At 40.4% G+C, this 26,578-nt stretch overlaps 1 long non-coding RNA gene across 1 annotated transcript; it reads right to left on the bottom strand.

The window, feature by feature from the left end:
* Positions 1-2,372: 2,372 nt before the first annotated feature.
* On the bottom strand, positions 2,373-16,599 carry LOC119863846. Its single transcript, XR_005295759.1, has 3 exons — positions 16,486-16,599; positions 2,800-2,908; positions 2,373-2,525 (listed from the first exon to the last, which is right to left on the bottom strand). It is a non-coding gene; the product is annotated as an uncharacterized LOC119863846 (long non-coding RNA).
* Between the last annotated feature and the right edge of the window lie 9,979 nt (positions 16,600-26,578).

Genomic DNA, 26,578 nt, shown 5'->3' with positions numbered 1-26,578 from the left:
GGGAAGTATTGCCTCTTGGAGGCACCCAGCAGGGGAGGTATATATTTGTCCCAGGTCACTGGGTGGGAACTTGAGCCGGTTTTGCATTGTGTTATTGGAATGGAACCCCTAGATACTGAACTCGGCCCTTGTTGCTGCCAATTCTGACGGGCAGAAGGGTTACAATAGTTTGATACCTTATTTGAGAGTGCTAAGGATCTCCTTCCCCAGTGGCTGGAGCATTGCAGTTGGCCGTCTCTAGGTTTTCCCTTTCTCTTTTCTGGCTGACACGATCCAAGTACAACTCACAATCACTAAGCCTTTAGTCAGCAAAGCACTTATGCCAGGGCTTATCTTTCAGCTCATGAGCAGTCCAATTGAGTAAAGTCATAAAAAAGAAAAACAAATGAACCTAATAGGAAATAGAAAATATTGAGAAGCCACATCCTTTAACTCCAGATAGCACAATCATTTTAATATCTGTTCCTGCTCATATGCATGATTAAGTGGCATCTTGTTAACCGTTCATTAGGGACACTGAAAATCATCACTGAACAAAATAAACACATTCCAATAGATGGGAAGGTTTCTAGCTGTGCATTGTACTGAAAACAAAACCAATTTATTTAAAAAAATTTAAACAGCCAACCTCTGTGTCAGGTGACTAAAAAGAAGTTGGAAAGTTTTAAAACACCTCTCTATTAAACATATATAGGGCTGGTTTTGATCTCAGTTACACCAATATTACACTGGTAAAATTACATTGACTTCAGTGGAATTATCCCTGATTTACAGTGAGATCAGAATTAAATCCTTATGTATTTACTGTGTTTGATCAGCAGTCTGAATACTAAGCGATTGCATTAATAGAAAATTAATTAAAAAAATATTCACTCATGTACACATTAATTTCTGATATACAGTGTTAATATATTTGTTCATTTATAGGCATAGAACATGTTATGTAGGTGCTTGTGTGCAAGTATAAATGTGCTATATATACATGGTATATCTAATCCATAACAGCATACATGGGTGATATTGGTATAGATCAAGGCAGGAGTGCTGCAGTGATGGGTCACACAGAATTTTAAGACTATAGTATCTTTTAGAATTCCCCCTGCTACATTCTTTCCAGGATCTTTAACCAGTTTTCATTTACTTCAGTGGGGCTACTCGTGCTTATAGTGAAGCACATGCATAAGCGCTTTGCTGGAACAAGGCCAATGTTACTGGATAAATCCATTCCCTGACAATGTAGATTTGACAATGTAGATGGGCTTTTAATTAACGAATGTCTGTGAATCAGTTTGAGAGGGTGCTGGAGATATACCAGGGATTATTTCTACTCATAGCTACATTTAATCTTTAGTACCCATTTAAGTATCGCTACCAAATTCTATTAACACAACAGGCCTGAATTAGTTTTTCCTTTATTGCAAAGGTAACTAACTAACTAACTAGCCTCTCACAGTTTGTATGGTAACTTCTAATTCATATATCTTACTACATGTTCCATTCTATGCATCTGATGAAGTGGGCTGTAACCCACGAAAGCTTATGCTCTAATAAGTGTTAGTCTCTAAGGTGCCACAATTACTCCTGTTCTTTTTGCGGATACAGACTAAAACGGCTGCTACTCTGAAATATATCAAAGAGCTCAGCACAAACTCCATGCAATGCTTTGAAAATGTAATGGTCGTTTTAAGAAAAAATGTGTGAATGTTTTAGACTTAGGTTTTGGAATAGATATTGCTGCTATTTCCACTGAGAGCTGGATCTGTGTTCTGTTGCTCCATGGGCACTTTGGGAAGATACAGAGAACACCCTGCAGAGCTCTGGGGCACAACTGCAGTCCCCTGTTCCTCAGAAGACTGGGTGGGGCCATGGCTCTGCCCCCTGTGCATTGGACCATATAGGGGAAAAGTATGATGCACATCTTAGGGGGATGTAAGAATGGGCATGAACCCCTTGTGCATCTGGGAGCCCTAGAAAGTTCTGCCTCCTAGAGAATTCCCCCAGCAGTTTTGACTGCACTGAGGTGACACCAAAGCACCACCAGCAGAGAGATGTCTGAGAAGGAGGGGGAAGGGGATTCTGGTGCCTTTCCAAATGCAACAGTACTGTAGGAAAAGTAACAGTCTCACTCTCTCTCTCTCACACCTACAGTGGCAGTGACACTGGTGGGTCTCCTGCCCACCCCCCAGTTACGAACTGGCAATTCTAGTGGGAATGCTGGGATAAAATGTCATTTGCCTTCCATGCATCATAAAGTAATTTGTATCCTTGCTTGCGTTGTATTGCTGTAGTTGGAAGGACAACAACTGATAAAGTGAGAAAGAAAGAGAGCCCCATAAGTGATTTCTCCCTTTATTTATGTTGACATCCTCTAGCAAAATATAAACATACATTTCAGTGTCTGACAGTTTTGTTGCTTCTTAATCTCAAGCTGGCACTTAAGAGTTCACTTCACTCACATCTCTGATGTGCTCTGCCTTACTAGTGAGAGATCACGTAAAGGACAGAATCCATTGAGCAGGGCAAATCTAAGGTAAAGAAAATAAAACCTAAAAACAATCCACAGTTTATTTCTCTTGGAGGAAGCAGAGAGACCTACTCCTGATCTCCTGACACTGAAGTTAAAGGGACAACTCATGTGAATGAAGAGAAATACAACCAGGAACTAGGGACAAAGATCTCTCCCCACCTGGCAAAGGAGAGTACTTAATAGTACAGTTATAACTGAAAATAAAAGCTTCCACTGTAGTTTTCCCAGATAATATCCCATTTGCATGAGAAATGGGTAGTGAATCCCCTTACCTGGGACTACTTGTGTGACTAAGAATTTGTAGGAGTGCACTCTTAATATTGGGCTACTTGAAATAAATGGTAGCAGGATGAGCAATGTATCAGTCCTCAGAGATCAGCCCTGGAAAACAAACAAAAGCATTACTTGGGTTAATTTCCCAACCTCTCTCCACTCCATCTCAAGCACTGGCATTCCTCTGTCCATATTCACCTGCTCTCCCAGTTGTGGGGCTAGTGGTTTGAGCTGGTTGTGAATTTTTCTAGAAAATGGGATTTAACTGGAAAATGCCGATTTGTGAAATCAAAAATCTTTTGTGAAAACAAATCAGGTTTGTTGAACTTTCCACAAACTATAGGCAGGTTTCTCCCTATTTCCTGCCAGCTTTCCTGGAGGGCTTTTGGAGACTCTGAGCTTCCAGGGTCCAGAGCCACAGGCAGCCCTGTCCTGCGCCTTGCCCAGACCTGGGGATCCCAGGCTTCCAGGCTCCCTACTGCGGCTCTGGGCTTGCGCAGGGGCTCTCAGCATTTCCAAGCTTCCTGATGTAGGGCTGGGAACCTGGAAGCCCGGGAATGCCAACCTAAGATGGGATGGGCTTCCAGAGTCCTCAACAGCCCCACTATGCAGACTGCTCTGGGGTCAGGCACCTGATGGTTTCCAGACTTCTGGGGCAGCTGGCTCCCCAGACTATAGGAGTCTGGCAGCTCAGAGAGTCAGGTGGTTTAGGAATTTGGAAGTCCTGGATTCTCCAGCGCCAGGGCAGGGCTACCCTGGGGCCGCAGACCCCAGAATCTACAGCATCTGCTGAGTATCATTGATTCTGAGTTTCACTGCTGCTATTCAGTGGTGAGTAACCCTGAAACTGACAAGAATCATGTCAATTTCACACAGCTGCTGCAGGGAAAGGAGGGGAGCATATTTTGTTTCAAAGCCACAATGTTTTGTTGTTTCCTAAATGAAATTTTTCAAAGTGTTTGGTTTGCAGGAAATTTCAAAATTTCACACAAACTGGAAATTCAGAGTTTTGAGCTGCTCTTTTAGAGGGATCACTAACCTTTCTTGTGGACTCCTGTCTCAGAAAAACGCACCCTAGTTCTCCCAGTTTTTGCATAATAGTGTCCTCACTCTCACAGATTCATTGAAAAAAAAGATAGACAAATAAACCCCTTCAAAACCTTTAAGTCTGCCTGTAAGTGTCAGGCAATGAAGAAAGAGAGAGAACACCCATCTTTTATAACTCACGGGAGGTGTTCAAATACTATGGTGATGAAGACCATGTAAAATATCCATCATTTAATTGCACTGGTATGTCTGCCTTACTCTTATTTTTTATTGCATGCTGCTGTAGGGAGTACCTTAAACAGTTTCTTTAATACAACAGGTGCAATTCAATTATTGCCATGCTTGGTTAAACTTTTGATGTTCCCTAGGGATTGCACAGGAAATGACTTTGATGGATCACAGTTCCACTTGAAACAGAACTAGGAAAGATTAGTGTGTCTCAGGCACAGAGATTCCACACACCTAATTTTTTTTTTGTTCTGATGAGATAATTTTTCTAATTAACCTTGATAACATTTCTCAGATATACAGGCTTATTCACTCATAGATAGAAATGTATTCCTTGGGAAGGAATGTTTTGTATTCTCCTTTGAAAGTCTTGGATGCTGAATATTAACACCTTGCTGACTTGTGTACATTTTTGGGATCAAAAACTGAAATTCTTTAACCCAGCATTGTAGATCTGTATGGCATGCAAAAGCATGACATAGATTTATAGTTATCCAACCTGTTGGATACACATTCATTGAGAATGAAAGAGGTAAGTTGCATTTAAAAAAATTATAATAATTATTCTCCTTAAAGAAAGTCTTATTCCTACTTCATAACTGAAATGTTTGATGAAACCATCATTTATGAGGGAATATTTTAAATAGCATGCATGACTAGGGTAAAGATGCATTATTTTATGCTTTGCCCACTGGTCAGAAATTAATGTAAACAAAATGTGCATTTGTCAATGCAAACCATTCTAAAGATTAAAGCCAAGATTTTAAAGGACATCTAGGTGTTGCTCAGCATTGCAACTGACTGATTTAGGAGCCCAAATCTCATTGTCAAAAGGGATTTTAGACATTTAGGAATCTAAATACCATTTAGATTGTCAACATGATTTTGGCTCTTAAATGTCTAAATCCCTTTTGAAAATGAGATGTAGGCTCCTAAATCAGTTAAGTCTCACATTGTGCAGTGCAGCAATGCCTAAATACCTTTTAAAAACTGTGACTAAAGCAAAATGTAAGATACTGCAAACTCTTTAGTATTAAATGTTGCCCAATGCCAAGCACCTCTAAAACACAAATAAAGTCCCTATCTCAGAGACTTTGTACTCTAGACGATAGACTCAGAAGGATTTTCACAAGAGCATAAAACACATTGACTTTCAATGGGACTTATGCTCCTAAATCTCTTAGGTATTTTTTGCAAATTCCACCCAGAGAAGCCAAAATACATTAGGAAATCCAGAGGAAGGGTTGAAGATTTCTGATTTTTTGTGGGGGACAGGATTACTTTAATGTTGGCCTGGAGGTGGCAATTGACTGAAATGAGTTACTCTAGACAAGTCACATGGAAGAAGTCAATTTTTAGCAGGATTCTGCTAAGTGCTGAGCATTCCTGTGAGGTGTTGAGTTCATTCAGCTCCCAGTGAGGAGTAGAGCATTCAGTACCTTGCAGGATCAAACCATATGTAAAGAGACTATGGGGACTTAGTAGACTAGGATTGGGAAAGTATCATTTCAGGCCAAACTCTACCAGCCTTACTCATGTTGAGTAGTATCTTACTCACCAAGTGGTCCTGTTGATTTCAGTAGGGCTATTTGTACAGTTAGATACTTCTCAACATTCTGGCCCTCTATTCTGGCTAGTGGAAAATTTTCTACTAAAACTCTTCTCCCCCCCCCCACCCAAAATGGAAAACTGGGGTTTTGACTCAATGAAAATGTTTCTTTGTGGAAGGTGCTTGCTTTCCTCAAAATTTTGATTTTTTTTTTTAAACCCAAAACCAGAAGTTTGACAGTTTTGGACCATATTTTTCAGTTGCCATCTCTCTCCTCCAAAATAAAATAAGATATCCGTTTTTCAATGTTTCAATGAAGAAAAAATGTTAGTTCTTTTCAAAATTTTCCATGGGGGGAAAAATCCATTTTCTGACCAGCTCTGCCCTTCCATGGATAGGGGACAGCATGGAAGAAGATGCACAGAGAGGAATGGCAGAGTGGACATACAACGGTTGCCAAGGCTGGCTCACAGTGAATGCAAATTGGTTCATGACAATTGGTTCATGACTGTGCCAGTTCACATTTCTGAACACCAGACTACAGCTCTTACCAGTTTACATGTGCCTAAAAGATTTCTAAAATTCTTAATAGCTTTCTATGTCTCCCAGAAATATTCTGCAACAGAAGCAGAACAAATTCAGAAACTCTAACAACATAATTCACAGCCATTTTCTGCTGAATTCTGTTTTTTAGCTTAATGAAAAGAAATATAGAAGACAATTTTCTGGACAAACTTTACAAAAGTTAAGGAGAGGTGTTGTGTGTTTGCCTTTTGAAAATTAAAAAGAAATCAGTTCTGGGGAAATGGCATAACTGCTTTTGATGTCCTCAGGGAAAACCTACTCCAACTCCCCCTGAAGTCATGGAAGACAGGCTCATAACTAACCAGCTGTCCAGTTTCATGTGACTTTACAAGTCTTCCACCTTTTGTACCAGCAAAGCTGTACATTTGTGGATGGTGTCTGGCCAGGTAACAATAATCACTTTGTGGGTAGCCTTTGTTTACCTGTGGCAAGACATAATGCCCTGGTAACAATGTACTGCCCTTTTCTGAAAATGACCCATGGTATCACAAAATAAATTCATGTTTCAATGATACAGTAGAGATGAAAGAGGAGATTACCTCTTCCTTTAAGGATCCACTAGGACACTGACCTATCAATGCCTTTCACTGCAGTGTGACCAGAAGATTGCCATTTCAGTTTATTCACCTGAGCCACAGAATCTTGAAATTCTTCAAGATGATTCAGGGAATCAAAGACAAAATCTCTGGCTCAGAGGTATTTACATTTCTCAGTCACAGGAGGATGCTGTCTTGAGAATGTATTATATTCCTCCTTTTTTTAAATTCTGCAGCATATTGTCCTTCTGCCCTAGCAGCCTTTACCATACCTTTGAAAGAACATTGTTAGAGAGAGAACAGATGGAAATAATAACTACTTACAAAGAACATTGAACAAATACACAATGCATAAGGTCTGATCCAAAGTCAATAGAAAAAACATTATCTATTGCACCTCAACTTCTTTTCTGTATTTGTCCTCACGATACCCCTATGAGGTAGGAAAATACAATTAATCCCCATTTTATAGTTGGGAAACTGAGGCTCAGAAAGACTGTGTGCTCCAAAGTTACACAAAGATGGAGCAGGGGGAATGGAAGCTGAGTTTCCCAAGTCCCAGGCTATCATTCTAAACACAGTCCATCCTTCCTCTTGAACTGATTGGACTTTGGATCAGGCCCATACTGACTGGCTTTAGCTATCTTTACTTGGCATACTTTTCAAGCTATATATGTGGCTATGAAATAGTAACAATTATTCAAAATCTTGGATGCTTCAATAAGACAAATGTAGGCTTCAAGAAGGTTGGCTTCAAAGTATTATGAAGGAAAAATGTATCATAATAAAATTGATATTTTTTGAGAGAGTTCATTATATAAAACCTCACCCATTTCTTGCTCAAATAAAATGCATGCTCACTGATTAATATGATATCAAAGGACAAACACCGAACAAGAAGCATTACTGACTATGAAGAACGTTATCTGATTAATAGTCAATGTCTACCTAAAAGCAGAGAACTCCCAACACCTAACCTTCCAGAACATCACATACAAACTTCTCCTTGCCTCCAGGCCTTGCACGGTCTGCTTCCTATTTACCTCTCTTGTCTCATCTTTCTGCTCCCCTTGTTGCACCTTTGCTCCCCCCAATCCACAGACCTTTCTCCCACTCTAACCTATGTGCCCTCTCCCATGCATTCCACTATGATTGGAACACCACACTAGCCTTTCCTCCTTCACGACCATTTCGTTCTTCTAAAAGATACAGTAGCAAATCACTCTCAGCCTTATGCTCCCATGGCACAAATGAAGCAAAAAGAAGTAGGCTGTCCCCTGCTGAGTATACCCTGGCATGGAGGAGTCCCCAGCAGGAAAGAGAGCAAGCAGAGCTGACTACTGTCACTACTCCCTCACCACAGTCCCTGTTGTAGGGTTCATGTTGTGGGGGGTGAAGAATTTGCCTCAAAAACTATACATGTAATTTGTTACAAAATTCTCTTTGTTAAAAATAATTGTGCACAGCAATTTAGAGATTGAATTGTAACTATGTCTCCAGTGTTTCAGACTGTGTAGCTGTGATAATCACATCTGAAGTTCTCATTCTGTTAGTATTCAGAGTAGCAGCCGTGTTAGTCTGTATTCGCAAAAAGAAAAGGAGTACTTGTGGCACCTTAGAGACTAACAAATTTATTTGAGCATAAGCTTTCGTGAGCTACAGCTCACTTCAGGCACTAAGTGGCAGGTCTTACTTGTTGGGTTTCACTCCTAGACAAGAAAGAAAGCGGTGTATAGTTTCTTTGACAAGTGAGCCTGCAGCGGAAAAAGTGTCACCACAGTTCAGGAGAGTAATTGTTTCTGAAGCAGGAGAAGAGAACATTGGGACTGAAAAGAATGAATATTTTAAGTAGTGTAGAGGAAGAAAAATTAGATTTTTGTGTTAAAGGCTTGGCTCATTTTTAATGTAAAGAACTTAAAACAGGAATAATGAATAGAGCATACATCAGGCATCTATTTATCTGTGTATTGACTATCTAATGTATACATCAGTGTAATTTTCTGCAAAAAGAAAAGGAGTACTTGTGGCACCTTAGAGACTAACAAATTTATTAGAGCATAAACTTTCGTGAGCTACAGCTCACTTCATCGGATGCATTTGTTAGTAAATTTGTTAGTCTCTAAGGTGCCACAAGTACTCCTTTTCTTTTTGCGAATACAGACTAACACTGCTGCTACTCTGAAACCTGTAATTTTCTGGGCATCATATACTGTACACAAGGCATAATAGATATTAGTTTAAAGTTAGTGTATTATATAAAATGCTTATGACATTTGCATGCACTGTATGAAAGCTTTTGCCATAGAGAGTGAAATAGTAAGGAAGATAAGGGAAATAGAGAGTTAAAGAAATTAAAAGAACATCTAAAAAGAATGACCTTCTGATAGGATTTAAACTTTCTATGGGATTCACAGAGCTTAATCAGAAAAGAAAAGGAGCTTATTCCATCAATGTGGTGCACAACAACGGAAAAGGCAGAAGAACGTTGTAGAAAACAAATTTCTTCAGTTATAAAATAAATGTCAAGAGAAATCAAGAGATTCCTCCCATGTCTGATGGCCATCTGGATGGGTTTTCCAAGAGAAAACTTATCATGAACTAGAAACACATAGAAATTCACTCACCAGGCAGGAAAAAAAATACTGAGACATTCCAGAGTGACAAAATCTGTGCTATCAATATATTTATTTAGTATATAAAGATTCCTTTGTCTGCCTGTTTCTGTGACTCATCTTGCAAGGCACTTCTTCTCTACTAGCCTCCACAGTGTCAAAATCTGTTGAAAATGTGCTTTTCTTGTTCACATATGATATCCGTTTCTGTAACACACACCTATTCTCAAAGGCTGTTACCATAAGGCTCTAGGAAAGTGTGGGCTTGTTTTGTTCTGTACGACCAAACTCTGGTTACCTCCAACTACCATTAGCTGAAGCCCACTTAAATATCACCCTGAGCTGCCCTAAACTCTTCAGGTTATACTTAGTGCCAGATCCTCAGCTGATGTAGATTGGTATCTCTCCAGTGAAGTTCAGTGATTTGAATGGAGCCATGCTGATTTACACCTGTAGATGATTTACCCCCTAGTCTCCAAATCACAGAGTACAATGAGGAGGTCCTGACTGGACTGGAAAGGGCTGACTGGCTTGTTAGTCTGCTGTCTGGGTTCATCTGCCCTGGGAGACGGTTAAGAAAATTCTGGCTAGTTTTAGAGAAGCCATGCTCCAACTAGTCTGGAAAGCCAGATGGCATTCCCTTCTCTGTGCTCCGAGGTTGCAAAACCAGACTGCAGACAGTTCAGACAATTGGCTAACTCACTAATCAACCACAACCCCAATTAGCTGAAAGTTTGGGGTGTGATCCAACCCCATAACTGGGGAAATAATATAAAGAGGCAGAAATGTTCATCTTAATTTTCTTTGCATGTGTTTGTTAGGTTTTATGAATTCTGGTAACATGTTTTTGGATGGACTGAGGGCAGTTCTGTGTGTTGCAGCTAGCTGAGATTGTGAATCAATAATGGTAATGAATATATACATTATAAACTAAAATGCTAATTTAAAAGGCTGGTGGTAGAGCTGATGGATGTACTCGATCATTACTGGCTATTTCTGTGTTAACTGACATATCTGGTGTGTAGCAACCATCGGATCACTGGCTGCTGACACTGTACGCATGTCAAAAAAAAAAAAACCAGGCAACCACTAAACTTTAATGGTTGCTTACACTTCGCAATTGTCAGCACTTGTTAGAACTCTGGACCTTTTTTTCCTCCAAAGAGACAAGCTTCTAGCCAAACCACTTAAACTTCCAAATCCAAAATGAGGGTCCAATTTTTTTTTAATCATGTGGGAAGCTTAAAATGTGGTGTCAATAATGTTTTCTGCAAGTGATATAATGTGGGTGAGGTAATATCTTTAGGACCAACTTCTGTGGTGAGAGAGACATGTTTTTGAGCTTTCATAGAGCTCTTGTTCAGGCCTGCAAGGTTAGTTATATGATTCTAAAATTTCTGATATACCATATAAATGCGAGATCATCAAATCTGTGTGAAACATAACATTTAATCTGAAGTTAGTGATATCCATCTGTTATCATTCCAAAGGATTTTTTGGATGCAATTGTCATTTGTGTCAAATATGCATCAATGTGAGCATGCTCAACATTTAGGCTTACTAAATTTGTACCCAATTTTGCACACACAATCATTGTGCCTACAAAAAGTGGAAAACATTGTTTGTTACTTTGAAAGGGCACATTCTGAATGCTCTTGTGCATTCTTGCCATCATAAATAAATGATTAAGCAAAATTGTGGTGGCCAATTTAGAAACCAAGTTGAGATATATGTTTTGTGTTGCTAAATGACAGTTGTAACTTGTCTCTCTTAAAAAATTACCTTAAAGTACAAAGGTCCCAGACAGAAAATAAATGACAGTTTTAGAAAGGAAGAGTATACTTTAAATTCTAATAAAAGCTTCCTAAAATTTTTAAAGCAGATAGAGTGCACCTATGCTAGCAAATATTACCTCAATGCTGGCATTTCAGACCTTGGGAGCCAGATTATTAGAAAAATCTCTTTTGCTGGATCTCAGACAAATCACTGTAATATGCCAAAACTGATTTGGCATGAAATCATCAATGGGATCACTAGAATACTAAAAACATTTAAAGACTGGGTGTCTAAATAAACGGTCCTAAAAACAACACAATTAAATTTCTTTGCTTTTCAGTGGTGCAAAGAATCTGCAGCTCCCATTGAAGAGGCTGATATCATTTAAAGGATTCAGCTTGGAGCTCAAACCTTTGCTTAGAGGCCTCACACTGACTAACTGGTCACTGCATCTTTCATGTGCATTCCCTTCTTAAAGAATCATAATGCATGTCTGGACTATGACCCCTTTACCACACCTCAGTCCTACAGCCATTTCAGGAAACTTTCAAGACAGGCATGATCTAGTGGGCCAAACACAGAATTTGGAGCTAAACACTCCTAATCTCTTATCCCAGCTTTGTCATGGATTTCCTTTTTGGCCTGTGAGAAAAATGTGTCTCAGCTTCCATTTTTCTCATCTGTAAAATGGGAATGGCTCTCTCTATTTAGTATGTGCACTGGAAGGATTAATTATATTCAGATAGTATCTGTGAAGCACTTGGATGTTGTGCAAAAGGGCAATTCCCCCCAACTTTTCCATTAAGAAGTTAAATTCCACACCACTTTGTAAATATGTGAGTGTGAAAAAAAAAATCAGCATTTTGGACTGGTTTTTAAGGCAAAGAGATTTACATGATGTTTCTGTAATTAGAAACTTGGGGCTAGAGCCTCAGCTTCTCCAGCTTCAATGAATTGCATTGAGTTGAATGCAGCTACACCAGCTGTGGATGTGGGGCGTGACTTTTTAGGTAGGAATGTTTCAAAAATATTGGGAAAAGTATAACAGTGAAAGGAATCTACAGCCAAACCACAACCCAAGGAACCTAAAAATGTTTGAAATGATTAATGGAATTGGAAGCTGCTCAGAAAAAAAAAAAAACAAAGAACAAAAAAAACCAAACAACTAACTATGCATTTTTGGAGCAGAGGAATTAATTGAGAGAGGGATTCTCTTTATACTTACTTCAGTAGGTCAAATACTTTATCCACTAAGATGTCTCTAAAGCTGCAAACACAAAGAATCAACCCAAAAGATATCACTTAAATGGTGGCCTTACCAATGAATCAAGACACTGTTCTACCAAACTGTAGGTGGACAGCGAGTTAACCGAATCCAGAGCAGACTATGGATCAATAATACCACTAACCAGAGAGTAAGGCAAGTAACATTTATGAGAAGCAATCAGCTAGATGTAATATGTAGCCTTTATTAACACACAAATACAGCTCAGGATGAGACAGCAGAAATTCTGACAGATTTTATTAGATGGCCAGTTTGGATTTCTGCCTCCTTTACCAGGCATGCAGTATTTGTACCTTAGTATATAGCTCTACCAAAAACCCAGATGAATGAAGTCAAACTCAAAACAATGTCCTCCCCTTTTTGGTGGTACAACTGAACTAAGAGAGACTGTGTGAAAGTTAAAATAGGGACATGATGATTTAGTAAAGGCCTGATCAGATTCCACTGAAGTCAATAGATGTCTTTCCATAGACTTGCATCAGGTCCTATATGAGAAACTTCAATTAAGGAATGATCAGTGGAATTCAGATTATATATAGGGGAAAAGACAACAGCTCCAGTTCAAGTTAATGGGAGAAACAGAATGAACTGGAGTTGAGATCCAAGAAAGTTTTTTATTGAAAAACCTCAGATCCTGAGCAATGAAAATAAAGTGTCAGATGTTTCTAGCCCATGGCTGTTTGAAGATATTGACTATAGAGAAGTTTACATCTTAAAGCTGCTTCCCTTTTTAATAGACAGTCATCATGAACTGTTTTTTCTGAAGAGATTAGGAAATAGAGGAGTATTAAGACTTAACACTCTTGCTTCACCTGACTGCAAAGGAATAGTGGCAAATTATGCAGTTTCCCTGTCTACAGCATGCAGACTGACGGTAAATAAACATTTGGAAACAGAAGAAAAGGGGAAGCAATGGCAGAATGTCATATTTGGAAAGTAAGTTGTGAAAACAGCATTTGTTTTGCGCAAATTTTTCACTACCTATAGTTCCAAAACCAATAAAAGGAGCATTGTGTCACAATGCTGTACTTATTTTTTTTCCAGCCTAAAGTGCTGTGTGCATGAGATTAAAAAGCTGCAAGTCTCAGGCCATCTGGCCAACCAAATGGATTCAGTGTACAGGATCTTTGCCAGATGTATGCCAGTTGTAAGTTTAATTTTTGAACATATAAAATGTCTGGGGCTCTGTGTCTGTTATTCAGAGAAACCATGTTCCTGCTTTCCAGATGAATCTAGATATAATTTCAATCTAGTCATCTGGCCTTCTCTCCTTCACATGGTTTTAGGGCCTATTCTTTGTCTCTCACCAGCAAAACCTGTTGGGAGAGGATTTTACATTTATTTGATATGTCCCTGTGTATCTGATCACCTTTGTCTGACTTTACACAATGGCAGGAAACAGTACTTATTTTCATTAAGAAATTTTCGAATCACCTGAGGCCTTGTGGCGATCAAAGGAGTGTCTCAGTATGTAGAAGTGATTTAATCAATAACATATTTCTAATACAAAGTTATTACACCTGGGGATATGTGTGGCATTAGTTGGGATCCTAGTGCATATTGGGATAACGGGGAACAAAATGGCTGACAAAGCAGTTAAAAATCTGTAAGAAATGGAGGGATTGACACAGAAATACCCTGGAGTAAACAGGAATTCAAAAGCCTAGTACCAAAAAATTTAAAAGAGAAATGGTAAAAAATGTGGATTAATGAAAAAAAGAGGAGGAAGATTTTTTGAATTGTGCCCTAGAATTGAGAATAATGACATCCTTCAGGGCCTAGAAAGGCTTGACAAAGTGCTTTTGTTTAGAATACTGACTGGCTATTGTGGTGTAAACAAAAAAATCGGTTTTGAATAAATGGACACAAAGATGGACCCTGTGCACTCGGTAAGGTGGAAGAAACAAGTGATCACCTTTTATGGGTATGTAAAGGCTTTGATAAAGGAAGGGGAAAGGTCTCTGAGGAATTCATGTCTGATGGTAACAAAAATCACATTATCTTATTTAGTAAAAACATCAGGGATATGGGGTATTTAAAAAAAGAGTGTTGTTATACTACCTGAAAGACACAGGGCAGAGTGAGAGATCATAAATTGCTAAGTATTAAGGAATTATAGTTGGTGGTGACTATAAACTACTAAGTCAAGTCTGCTTCACCATAAAAAAAAAGAAAAGAAAAAAACTAACAGGGAGATAGAAGGGAGTGATTGGGACAGGCTGTGTCTGGGGAAGCCATGATGGAATGAAGCAACTCTTGTGGTGCGTCCCTGGAGCAAGGGGCCAGAGGCTCCGCAAAGCTATGACTACTGCTCCAGGAACAGAGACGAGCTGACTAGAACTGGGAAGCTGCCAGGAGCAAGAGTGCCAGAGTGTCTGGCAGAGGTGGCCATGAAGCCTGAAGGAAAGGAGCGAGTTAAAAGACTTTTTCTGTTGCTTTACTTACCTGTGTTAAGAGAATAAACCTTCTTAAAGTAGACTGGGGGTGGCAGTGAGTGTTTGGAAGGGCAGGGCTTCTCCCTAGCTATGACAGACCCAAATACGACCCTGTCCCTTAAGAATTTCAGTCTTCCCTTAAGAACGCATCCTTAACAAAAAGGCTATCAGCCTTCCAAAACAAGGACTGCAGTAGCCTTCCGATCAATGGACCTGATTCTAATCCTACACTGCTTTTGACACTGGTAAAACTGCATGAGTTCAATGCAATCATGCCAGACTTACACCAGTGTTAGATCAGAATCAGGTGCAATGTTTTTATGTTACACAACATGAACATAACCATTCTGAATCTCACCATGTACACAGCTGTCTTCCAGGACTTTACAAAATGTTTGTAATGAAACAAAACTCAGCTGGTTGATGACAAACTCATAGTACAGCCCAAGTTTGTCAAAAGGACTGCTGATCTTTGAAGAACACCTATGCTCCATTTCGAGTGAATGAAGGCTATTTTATAGCTACTCACTGCAGTCATGTGAAATTCACAGGTGCTTATTGTTTTGACATGAAGCCAGGTGATAGTGGTTTCAACTATTTTTTACTTTGAGCTTTTGGGTTTCTCTGAACCTGAAAATCTAGTGACTCTCAGGGGGGTGCAAACTCAGGAAGTTCAAAACCAAATCAAAAGTTCATACAAACCTCTCTGAACTAAAACTCTGAATTGTACACAGTTGTACTCCTTTGCTGTGTCAGATCCAGGAGCAAAGAGGATTTTTTTAGGGTGGGCTTGTTGGGTTTTTTTTTTGGACAAAGAGAGTGAGAGAGCACGCAGGTGACTAGGCAAGTGAATATTATAGAGAATGTGCAATGTTGTTCAGAGGAAAAGAGAAATTAAGAGAGGCAGACAAAAGCAAGCAGCAGTGCTGTCTAAGGCAGTATTGAAAGACAGAAAAGAACAAAATAAGACCCACAGCTAATAAAAACAGACTATAGTTATCTCACAAAGGCCAGGAGTAAGAACATTGCACTTGCATGTCCTTCCCCCATCTCCTTATGGTGATTATAGAATTTGCAACTCAAACAAAAGTAATACATAGGCCTCCTCCACATGTGGCTCATGTAGAAAACTATTTGCCTATCAGCCCTCTAATTACTTTGCTTTTAAGGGTGTGATAGCTATGGGACTTGTAGAGTCTCATTGTAGTAGCTAGGACATCTTGGACATGCTTCTGATGAAGTGAGCTGTAGCTCACGAAAGCTTATGCTCTAATAAATTTGTTAGTCTCTAAGGTGCCACAAGTACTCCTTTTCTTTATGCTTCTGATGGACTCAGTCCTTGAGGCTGCAACTTTTTAAATATATAGATTGATAGTGATATTTTCAAAGGTGCCCACCCACTACACTGTTTATTTAACAAAAATCCCCACGACAATAAACTCTTATCCCACCCAAAACCAGCAGCAAATCTCCAACCTCAATACAGCCCAATAGGTGGGAATGTCCCCACAAAAACTCCCAATCTCCCCCAATAATTTGCCCCACCTCTTGAAAAGCCCACCACAAAGACAGGCCTTGCAGCATGCCCTGCAGGCCAGTGCTCCTGGACTGTTTTCCAACAAGGACAAAAACCTGTTTCACAGCTGAGGGGGCTCCTCTTGGAGAACATTCTACCACCAGGCTCCTCTCCATTATGTCAAGGGGGCTGCAGCACAGGCAACTTCACCAACCAGAAGTGGCACTAGTAGGAGTAGTGGTCTTTCAGGAAGCAGGTCCAAGCCATTTATAGCTTAGAATCAACATGTCCTAAAGCCCAACAGCTTAAGATGCTCTTAAATCTCCCAGCACTTTGTCAATCCTCATTCATTCTGCATAGAATCTCTTCACATGATGAGAGCTCCTTGTCCATGCATAGAAAATCAGCATCCTCTTAACAGTTACTTCAGAGTGTGAGATTTCCTTTTTTCTCCACCTGAGTCTTGTTAATTTTTAATACAAGAGATCATTGGCCTAAAGAAAGAAACCTTTTGATTAAAAATCAGAGACAAATGAGAGATGCTGAAGCTGCTCCCCACACTCTTAAATTTAAAAAGGAAATGACTTGACTGGATAAGAAGACTTTGCATGGATAGGTTTCATAGTAGCAGCCGTGTTAGTCAGTTAGTTAGTTATTCGCAAAAAGAAAAGGAGTACTTGTGGCACCTTAGAGACTAACAAATTTATTAGAGCATAAGCTTAATGCATCCGATGAAGTGAGCTGTAGCTCACAACAGCTTATGCTCTAATAAATTTGTTAGTCTCTAAGGTGCCACAAGTACTCCTTTTCTTTTTGCATGGATAGTACACCTATGTTACATTCAGATACAAAAAATAATGCTAGAGAGAAGCTGTTTTTTGGGGGGGAAGCATAGCTTTGTGTTTGTTAAAAAATCAAGGATGTTGGTTTTGTTTAAGCCTGCCAGCCTGCCTGTTATCTCAGCCAAGAAATATGTGACCCATGCCTGCTTCCTCCCCTCCCCATCCCCCGAAACCAACGATAGTTTTGTTGTGAACTTTAATGGAAGTGGGAGCAGGTCTAAGCTTCTGAATGTCAAGCCACCCCTGGCTGAGTCATCATCCATCCTGTTTGTCCAATGATAAATTTAAAGGATGGGTAGGACAGGATGCAGTAATACTATATAAAGCGAACACACTCACACCATTGCTACGTATGTCTGAAAATACAGTATTTTCCAAATTCCACCCTTCTGATTCATTGGGCCAAATCCTCAGCTGGTGTAAATCAGCCACAATTAACACCATCTCAGGATCTGGCCTCCTTAAGATAATGAGATTGCACAGATGTATCTGAGGGAGGAATTTGGCCCTTAATATTTACAGAAATAGAAAAAAAACCCTAGTGTTACAGATTCTGGTATTACAAAACTCCCTTTTGTCGGAAATGCCTTTGTGTCCTCCTTTCTAGTAGCAGTTTACTGAATTTGTCCTCACACACAACCCCCAACCCAGAGACTTGCATACAATCAAGAGTTACATGGATTCACTGTGAGGAGAATTTGCCCTAGTGTTCACATAGAAGCATAATGGACTCAAGCCTAACTGGACATTTTAGCCCCAGGTCCTCTTAAGGTATGTCTACACTGCATCTGGAAGTGAGCCTTCCAGCTCAGGTCCACAGACTCCTATTAGCAGGGCTCACACTAGTGTGCTAAAAATAGCTATGTAGATGTTGCTTTGATGCAAGGTGAGCTGGAGTTCAGTTTCTCAAGCTTGAGAGGTAGAGCGGGGGAGGGGGGGCTTTTAGATTGCATGCTCTGTAGACATGACCATAGAGTCTAAAGGTTCCAGCAGTGGACCTTAGAATGTAGCGAATCTGTTCTTGCACTGTTCAGGAGAGAGAGGTTTGCAGTCCAGGGGATGTGCGTGGAATACTCACAGGGCCAGAACTGTGTATTGGGAAAAGCTTGGCTGGCAGTTTGTGACTAACTGCACAGATTTTCAGAGGTGCTGAGCCCACACAGCTCCAGTTAAAGTCAACGGGAACTGCAGGCACTAGGCATCTATGAAAATCAGGCACTCACTGTGCTTATTTAAAGGATAATTGAAAGGTTGGTACTTCAGAATTTCAAGACAGAAGGGCTGGCAGACACTGTTCTCATTCAAACTAGCTTTAATCATTGTATGTTTTTCATTAGATAAATGCACAGTAACAGTACTTCAGTGCAATAAAAAATAACACAAGCACAGCAAGAGCAGGCAGATTACACACTGAAAAAGAATACATGTGGTTTTGACTGCTGCTTTCCAAAGAGGAACCCATATGAGGGAAGATGGCATTGCAAAAATGATGGCACTTGAAAATCATTTGTCCTAAGATATTAGCGATTTTTTTTCTTATGAAAACTCATTCAGAAAAAAAACAGGGAAATTAAACATAGTAGATTCCATATAAAGGAGGAACAGCAAATTGAGCAAAAGGAGGATTATGAGAACTAAATCTTTTGTTCAGAAAGTGATTAAAAAGCATTAAGTTGGTGAAGTCAATCTAGAGCTTAACTGTCTGAACCTGCTGTCTTGTTTTACTGCTCTTTGGTTTGTCATATATTAAGAATCGACTAGAAGGCAGCTTGTTAGGCGGGTTTGAACTGGGCAAGTTGTCCCACTTTTAAACAGTTACACTTGAGCAATGCCAGTCAGATATAGGCTTTACTTTGATGCTGTTCAGACAACATTTATTGTTGTCCATTAGTGATCACAATGGGCTAGGCACTGTACACAAAGGAAGGAAGGCATTGTCTTTGCCTTGAAGAGCCAAAACTCTAAAATATGTACTATGAGGGTTCCAAAACGCAATGATACTCTGCTTCTTGTGGCCAATGGAGAGTTTCCAGTATAAATCACTTCCCTTGTCTATCCAAGAACAAATACAACCATAGTTCACAATTGAAATAATGAAAGTATCAAGCTACTTGCTTTTTGCCATGTATTTAGAATGCATTTTTCTTGCTGTGTACTTAGATTAGATCTGGACAATCCAAGGACCACCACTGTGGGTCACCTCTGCCTCGTGTCAGCCTGTCTGTTTAAAGGAGCATCCTTGGTTTACAGTAGTGAGTAACAATATGAAATGAGAGTTGACAGTTGGCTTTAAATCATATAACGAAGAGATGTAAAAGACCTATCATCCAAATGTTTGTTCCCCACTTGTCTGCTGCTCTCGGGAACATCTCCATGTTTTTTCCAATGCTGCCATATATATTTAATTGACCTTTCTTACACTAGTTTATATCATAAATCCTTCCCTCACACTATTGTAATCTAATTAGACATACTAGAGGCAGAGGGTGGCTAAAAGGATGCAGCATTAAAACCAAGGTGTGCTTAGTGTGTTGTTTAGTTCCACAATCTCTTTGTTGTTTACTGTCTCTACTTGGTTGTTTTGAATTGGGTTGAAGAGTTCATAAATGTTGGCTATCTCTAACTAGGGTGAATACTTTATTTTTCCAGGCATTTTATTGTCTTCCATGTAATCTGGATTATTATCCAAACCTAATATCCCCACAAAACTACTTTTGCAAGGGTGAAGCTATTTGAATCATAAACGTTAGACAAGAAAAAAGTCGAGTAGGTTAACGGAGAATTGTTCCCTACAGGATATGCTCTAATGCTCTGCTGTAACCAAATATAGGAGAGATACTTGCTCACCTGTAAGAAAGTTTTACACCAATTTATAGTCCTATGAAACTTGGTATTTGTACTTAAATTGAATGTACTTTCCTATTCCTGTTGCAACACCCGATAACTCTCCTATGTCCAAAATATCTTGGATGAGACTGATCAACAATTTATATGTCCCCAAAGCAACAAATGTAAAAGTCAGTGTGCAACTGCATCATGATATTGATGTGCTATGAGCTCAGAATATCATGGTATCCATTGCAATCATATTTTTGCTGCCCTAGAATGTCCCAGCATCTGATCAGCAAGCACTCTCTAATGAATAGGCTTGTAGAGCAAATGTGCTTGTGCCTTTAAAACAGCAAAGGAGACTTTCATGATCAGATCTTCTCCTTCTTCACCAGAAGCAACAGACAATAAAATGGAAGGGAGAGAGAGAGCTCAGGGCGTTTGTCGGCAAAAGTCACCCCTGGTTCAAAGGGGTTTGTTATAAATATTATATTAGAAGTATTAGTGAGGCCAGATTGGATTGCAGCTGGTCCAGAATGATGCAACCCTAAGGCCTGTAATAAAGATAGAAGAAGTGAAATGGTTTGGCATGAGAGATTTCTGCATGACTCAAGAAGTGAAGAGGAAAGAGAAAATCTCCTCTCTTGACACAAGTGTCGGGTTCAAAGCAGCTTTTTAAAAGCCATCTTACCCCCCTTTTAAAAATGTTGTTTTTTTATAAACAAAGAATAGAAGGAAAAAGTACCTGGACAAACAAAACGACACAAGTGGTCAAAGGGATACTGCCAACTTGAAATTGAATTCATTTTTAAAAAATAATTAAAAATATTCAAGTTCTATACCTGTCCCTGCCAATGTTTGGGCTTTTACAATGTGTTCTTTGAAAATATTTCTCTCTCCTCTGAGATGAAGGATCAGGAAGGTCTTAGGGTGTTAGCCTCGGCTTCAAGAGATGCAGGTCCAGCTCCCAGTTGTGCCACAGACTTCCTGCCTAACCTTGGGCAAGAAACTGAGGGTATGTCTACACTGCCCTGCAGTCCAGACTACAGGGGTAGATAGCAGTGGGCACCAAATTGCTGTGCCCTGTTACTACCTTATGTGAACACTGCAGGTGAAAATTAAAAGGCTAAAAAATTCCTAGTTTGTGTCAGCCTTTTAGTTTGCACCTGCAGCATCCACATGGGGGAATTACAGTGAAGCAGTCTGGTGCTCACTGCTGTTCATGCCCCCACAGTTCAAACTGCAGGGCAGCGTAGACATGCGCAGAGATACTCAGGGAGGAAGAACGGGAATAGAAATATATTTTTCCTCTAATCTCTCTCATTATGGTAATCTTAGGTGTTACTTGTAACAATAGTAGGTAAAAAAAATGTTCAGACAGAAGTGTGACTTTTAAATTGACAGTGCCACTTTAAGAAAAAGATCTTTAGCACTCTTCCTCCCACTAAGAGAGAACAACGCAAGCAAAAATAATTTAAGAGGTGGACATTTCTAAACCATTAAATAAATCCTCTGCCTTGGTGTGCACAGAGGATTATGGAAGACAGATACCAGAAACAGGCATAGGGCATATTTCCCCAGGGGCAGGAGGAAATATTGAGGGAAATCAGAATCATTCCAGAACATGTGATTAAGAAATTAGGATTTTTCTAAATCTTAAAAATTTGAAAGGCCGGATGGGGTGCACCCGGGAAAGCTGAAGAAAACAGAAGAAACAACAAGAAAGCACCTTTCTAGTTAATATATTTGAAATATGACCTTGAATCATTTAATGAACAGCATTTTTATCATTGTGAGCCTCTGCTAGGGTCAAACAACACTCCTTGAAACAAAACAATCCATTTTTAAGTGCCCCATTTTTGCTCTCTGCAACCCCCCTTCCATTCTGCCATGGAGGTAGGTCTCACATGCTTGCAGATAAAAGCCACTTTTAGTTTTCTGTAAGTGGATGTGCATTGGCAGAGCCTCTTTGCCCAGCCGGTAAATAAGCATTGTGAATTCTACATTAGAATAAATAAGTTGTGATACTGTTCGAACATTTTTTCATGCCTAGGTGGAAGCTCTCTGACCGTGGTAGGAGCTGAAATCTTGGGCCATTAAGCAAACAGCACTGAAATTTTGCTGAGTGCTTTGCCCACGTTTTGCCATCTCTAGTGCTGAGATTGGCATATAAAATACAGAGTTTGTTATAGAGGCTGAGCTCAGTTTCTAATTCTGTAATCTCAGTATAAAAGTTATAAAATAATTGCCCTGTTCTGGTCATTTCCTCTGAAGCATTTGGCAGTGGCCTCTGTGGGCAGACAGGATACTGGGTTAGATGGACCATTGGTCTGACCCACTGTAGCCATTCTTCTGTTCTAAAGCAGAGGTGGGCAAACTGCGGCCCATGGGCCACATCCAGCCCGCGGGACCCTCCTGCCCAGTCCTTGAGCGCCTGGCCGGGGAGGCTAGACCCTGGCCCCTCTCCAGGATCCCTCCTGCGCAGCCTCAGGTGACTGTGCCACCAGCACTCTGGGCGGTGGGGCTGCGAGCTCCTGCCAGGCAGCACAGCTGCAAGAGCCACCAGCCTGCCCTGGTGCTCTAGACTGTGCGTGGCATGGCTGGCACCAGCTGGACAGCACGGCTGCCAGTCCTGGTGCTCTGAGTGGCATGGTAAGGGGGCAGGGAGTGGAGGGGTTGAATAAGGGGCAGGGGGTCCTGGCGGGGACAGTCAGGGGACAGGGAGCAGTTGGATGGGGTGGAGGTTTGGCGGGGGTCAATCAGGGAACAGGTGGGGTTGGATAGGTGTGGGAGTCCCGGGGGGCCTGTCTGGGGGTGGGGGTTTGGATAGGGGTCAGGGCAGTCAGGGGACAGAGAGCAGGGGGTGTTGGATGGGGGGCATGCTGGAGGGGCTGGTTAGAGGCGGGGGGGTCTCGGGAGTGGGCAGTCAGAGGACAAGGAGCAGGAGAGGTTGAATGGATGAGGGAGTCTGAGGGGGGAGGCCATCAGGGGGGCGGGAATGGAGAGGAGGTGGATGGGGGGTAGGCTGTTTGGGGAGGCACAGCCTTCCCTACCTGGCCCTCCATACAGTTTCAGAATCCCAGTGTGGCCCTCAGGCCAAAATGTTTGCCCATCCCTGCTCTAAACCCAATACAACCATTCACTCAGCACTTAATTTACTGAAAACTCTCTAAGGTGTGGGCATTCTGCTTTATAGTCATTGATGAATTTCCTCTGGAAGCCTGTTTGCTGCTTTCAAACATTTGGTTGCTGTCCCCTGCATTGTAACTTATTGTGACTCCTGCAATTAATTGATCCCAAAATGTACTTACTTACGCAACTGTATTATGAAGAGCGCTGAGCAGTTCTTACCCTGATCTTCCAAGATGACATAAACTTGCTGTTTCATACCCAGAGAGTCTTGAATGTTTGAAAGAATGCCTGCTTGAAACCTCCCTCATCTCCTGCCCAGTCCATTAAGTGATTTCCTGTCCTGGGTCTTGCTCCCATGTCATCCACAAGGTGAAGGTGGAAATAAAGTGACCAAGTGTTAAATATGGACTTCCAGTTTGGGGTAGATGTGATTTCAACTGCTAGACCAACCCGTTTGGCTGCATTGCCTCTTGCTAGTCCATTGATATAACCAGTTTCTATGACACTATTTATGTTCCTCTTGCTTTCCAGAGTATTCAAATTCCTTTCCCTTCGTTGACTTTTCCTTTCACCCTAGACATCTGTAATTGCTGCTTTGGCTCTATTTCTAATTACTGTATTATTAGCTCTGTTTTCATCTATTCTCAGCTGCTTAGCTTTTATGGACTTATTTTGGCTACTCTACATATAACAAATAGGGAAGCTGAATTAAATCCACAAATGCTAAAATGAGAACCACATTTAATAGCACATTATCTGACCAACAGAATTTTAACTCCCCACACATCCTATGCCTCTTTGCATACCCTGTTACAATCCAATTAGAGCTCTAGTACATTTCTGAATGTACTGTAGCACAATTAACAGAGCGGCCATATGGCTTACAGCAGCTGGGCCATATGAATGTCCATTAGCAAAACATAGACTGCACATTCTAAGACACAGAAGGTGTTTAATATGTTATGTGTCACTTTATAGGCTATTCCGCTCTTAATTGTAAAGTATAAAATGGCCCACACAAAGCTACCATATTGAATATGTTCATTGCTTGGGACCTTGACAAACAGCAGAAATTATTTTTTTCTGTGTTAGGGTATTCATTCATTTTTAATCCAAGCCATTTCTTAACAGAACTCAGCCAGCATAGGACGTGATGTTCACCACAACCAGGGTGGCTTGTCCTACTGTTTTCTTATTCCATTGTGTAGCCATTCCCTCCAACTAATCAATTCTCTAACTTTTCTATGCAATGATTGCTGATAAAGGGGAGTCTTTATGAAAGGAGCCCTGTTTTGATTTCAGTTTTCTGTCCCTTTTCCTGAAAGTACAGGAGAACAAAAGGGGACTTGGAGGAGAAAGAGTGACAGCTTTAAATTGCTAGCTTCCCCCAAAGACACCAGGTCATCAGTGCTTTGGGGGCCTCCGGCCACTTGCAAACAACTTCCTAGAGAACTGAGAACCATTCAATGTTGCAAATTTAGTTTTTATATCACAAGGTGAGTTGAAAGTTGTGATTGGGTTACACACCAATTTTGAAAGGGCAGCTGGGATCTAAGTGATTGGTAGAGAGAAGGGTTTCAGTTACTCAAGAAACCCAAGACAATTAGAGAAAAAAACCCTATAAATAATAATAATAAATATATTAAAAATAATATTAAAATGTGTTAACAATTACGTCCCTATTATTTTCCCATATATTTTCTCATATCTACAAAATCAACCTCACCTGAGACATTCACTAAAGGCCAGATTCAAAGCTTATTAAAGGCAATGGAAAGACTCCCACTGACTTAAACAGGCTTTGCATCAGGTCAAGATAGATATTAATGCACCACTAGGCATGGGATATTTCCACACTGTGCACTCCTTGTAGGGTCTCTTATTTTTCCTAAAGACACTGGTGAAGTGGCCTTATCCATATTTTGTTGAGACTGAGGCATTATGCTGATTTCTGCAAGTTGGTGCAGGCAAAAAGAAAAGATGTTTCCATCTTTTAAAAAAATATTTCTAACTGTATCTCAATACGAATCGAAAGGCTGTTTTAAATTTCCCAGGTTCTCTCTGGGATTTTAGCTAAATGATGTCAAGGCAGGGATTGTAAAGCACAATTTAATCTGCAAATTCGTACATCTTGAAAGGAGATTTCCAGTAGGGATAAGGAGGTTTTAGTACCATTATACAAGGCACTGGTGAGACCTCACCTAGAATACTGTGTGCAGTTCTGGTCTCCCATGTTTAAAAGGATGAATTCAAACTGGAGCAGGTACAGAGAAGGGCTACTAGGATGATCCGAGGAATGGAAAACTTGTCTTATGAAAGGAGACTTAAGGAGCTTGGCTTGTTTAGCCTAACTAAAAGAAGGTTGAGGGGAGATATGATTGCTCTCTATAAATATATCAGAGGGATAAATACAGGAGAGGGAGAGGAATTATTTCAGCTCAGCACCAATGTGGACACAAGAACAAATGGGTATAAACTGGCCACCAGGAAGTTTAGACTTGAAATCAGACGAAGGTTTTTAACCATCAGAGGAGTGAAGTTTTGGAATAGCCTTCCAAGGGAAGCAGTGAGGGCAAAAGATCTATCTGGCTTTAAGATTCTACTTGATAAGTTTATGGAGGAGATGGTATGATGGGATAATGGGATTTTGGTAAGTAATTGATCTTTAAATATTCATGGTAAATAGGCCAAATCCCCTGAGATGGGATATTAGATGGATGGGATCTGAGTTACCCAGGAAAGAATTTTCTGTAGTATCTGGCTGGTGAATCTTGCCCAGGGTTTAGCTGATTGCCATATTTGGGGTCGGGAAGGAATTTTCCTCCAGGGCAGATTGGAGAGGCCCTAAAGGTTTTTCACCTTCCTCTGTAGCATGGGGCGTGGGTGACTTGAGGGAGGCTTCTCTGCTCCTTGAAGTCTTTAAACCATGATTTAAGGACTTCAATAGCTCAGACATAGGTGAGGTTTTCTATAGGAGTGGGTGGGTGAGATTCTGTGGCCTGCGCTGTGCAGGAGGTCGGACTAGATGATCAGAATGGTCCCTTCTGACCTTAGTATCTATGAGTGCTTAATTTAATATTGTTTCTAATGCTATTGTCTTCATGCTTGTTTGTTTCTTTGGTGTTTTTCTCTTTTGTAATTACATGAATGGGCATCTCCAGGTGCAGTGCATATATTAGCCACTGCATGCATTTTACTAATGAGTTGGGTGCTTCAGTCTTTCCTTCCTTGTTGCGTTAGTAATTTTAAAAAGGCCCCAAATCTTTCAAGGAAAATCAAAGTTTTCATGAATTTCTGCTTCATTTCCCTGTTCTACCTCTCTTCAGCCCTCTGAAAACATAAGTTTTAGAACACTTGCCTGAAGCAGTGGGCCAGAATTGACTGATCTAGAGAAGACTAGGACTAA

This window comes from Dermochelys coriacea, chromosome 11 (genome assembly GCF_009764565.3).
Source record: "Dermochelys coriacea isolate rDerCor1 chromosome 11, rDerCor1.pri.v4, whole genome shotgun sequence".
NCBI lineage: Eukaryota > Metazoa > Chordata > Testudines > Dermochelyidae > Dermochelys > Dermochelys coriacea.
This window is presented reverse-complemented; position numbering and strand designations above follow the sequence as displayed.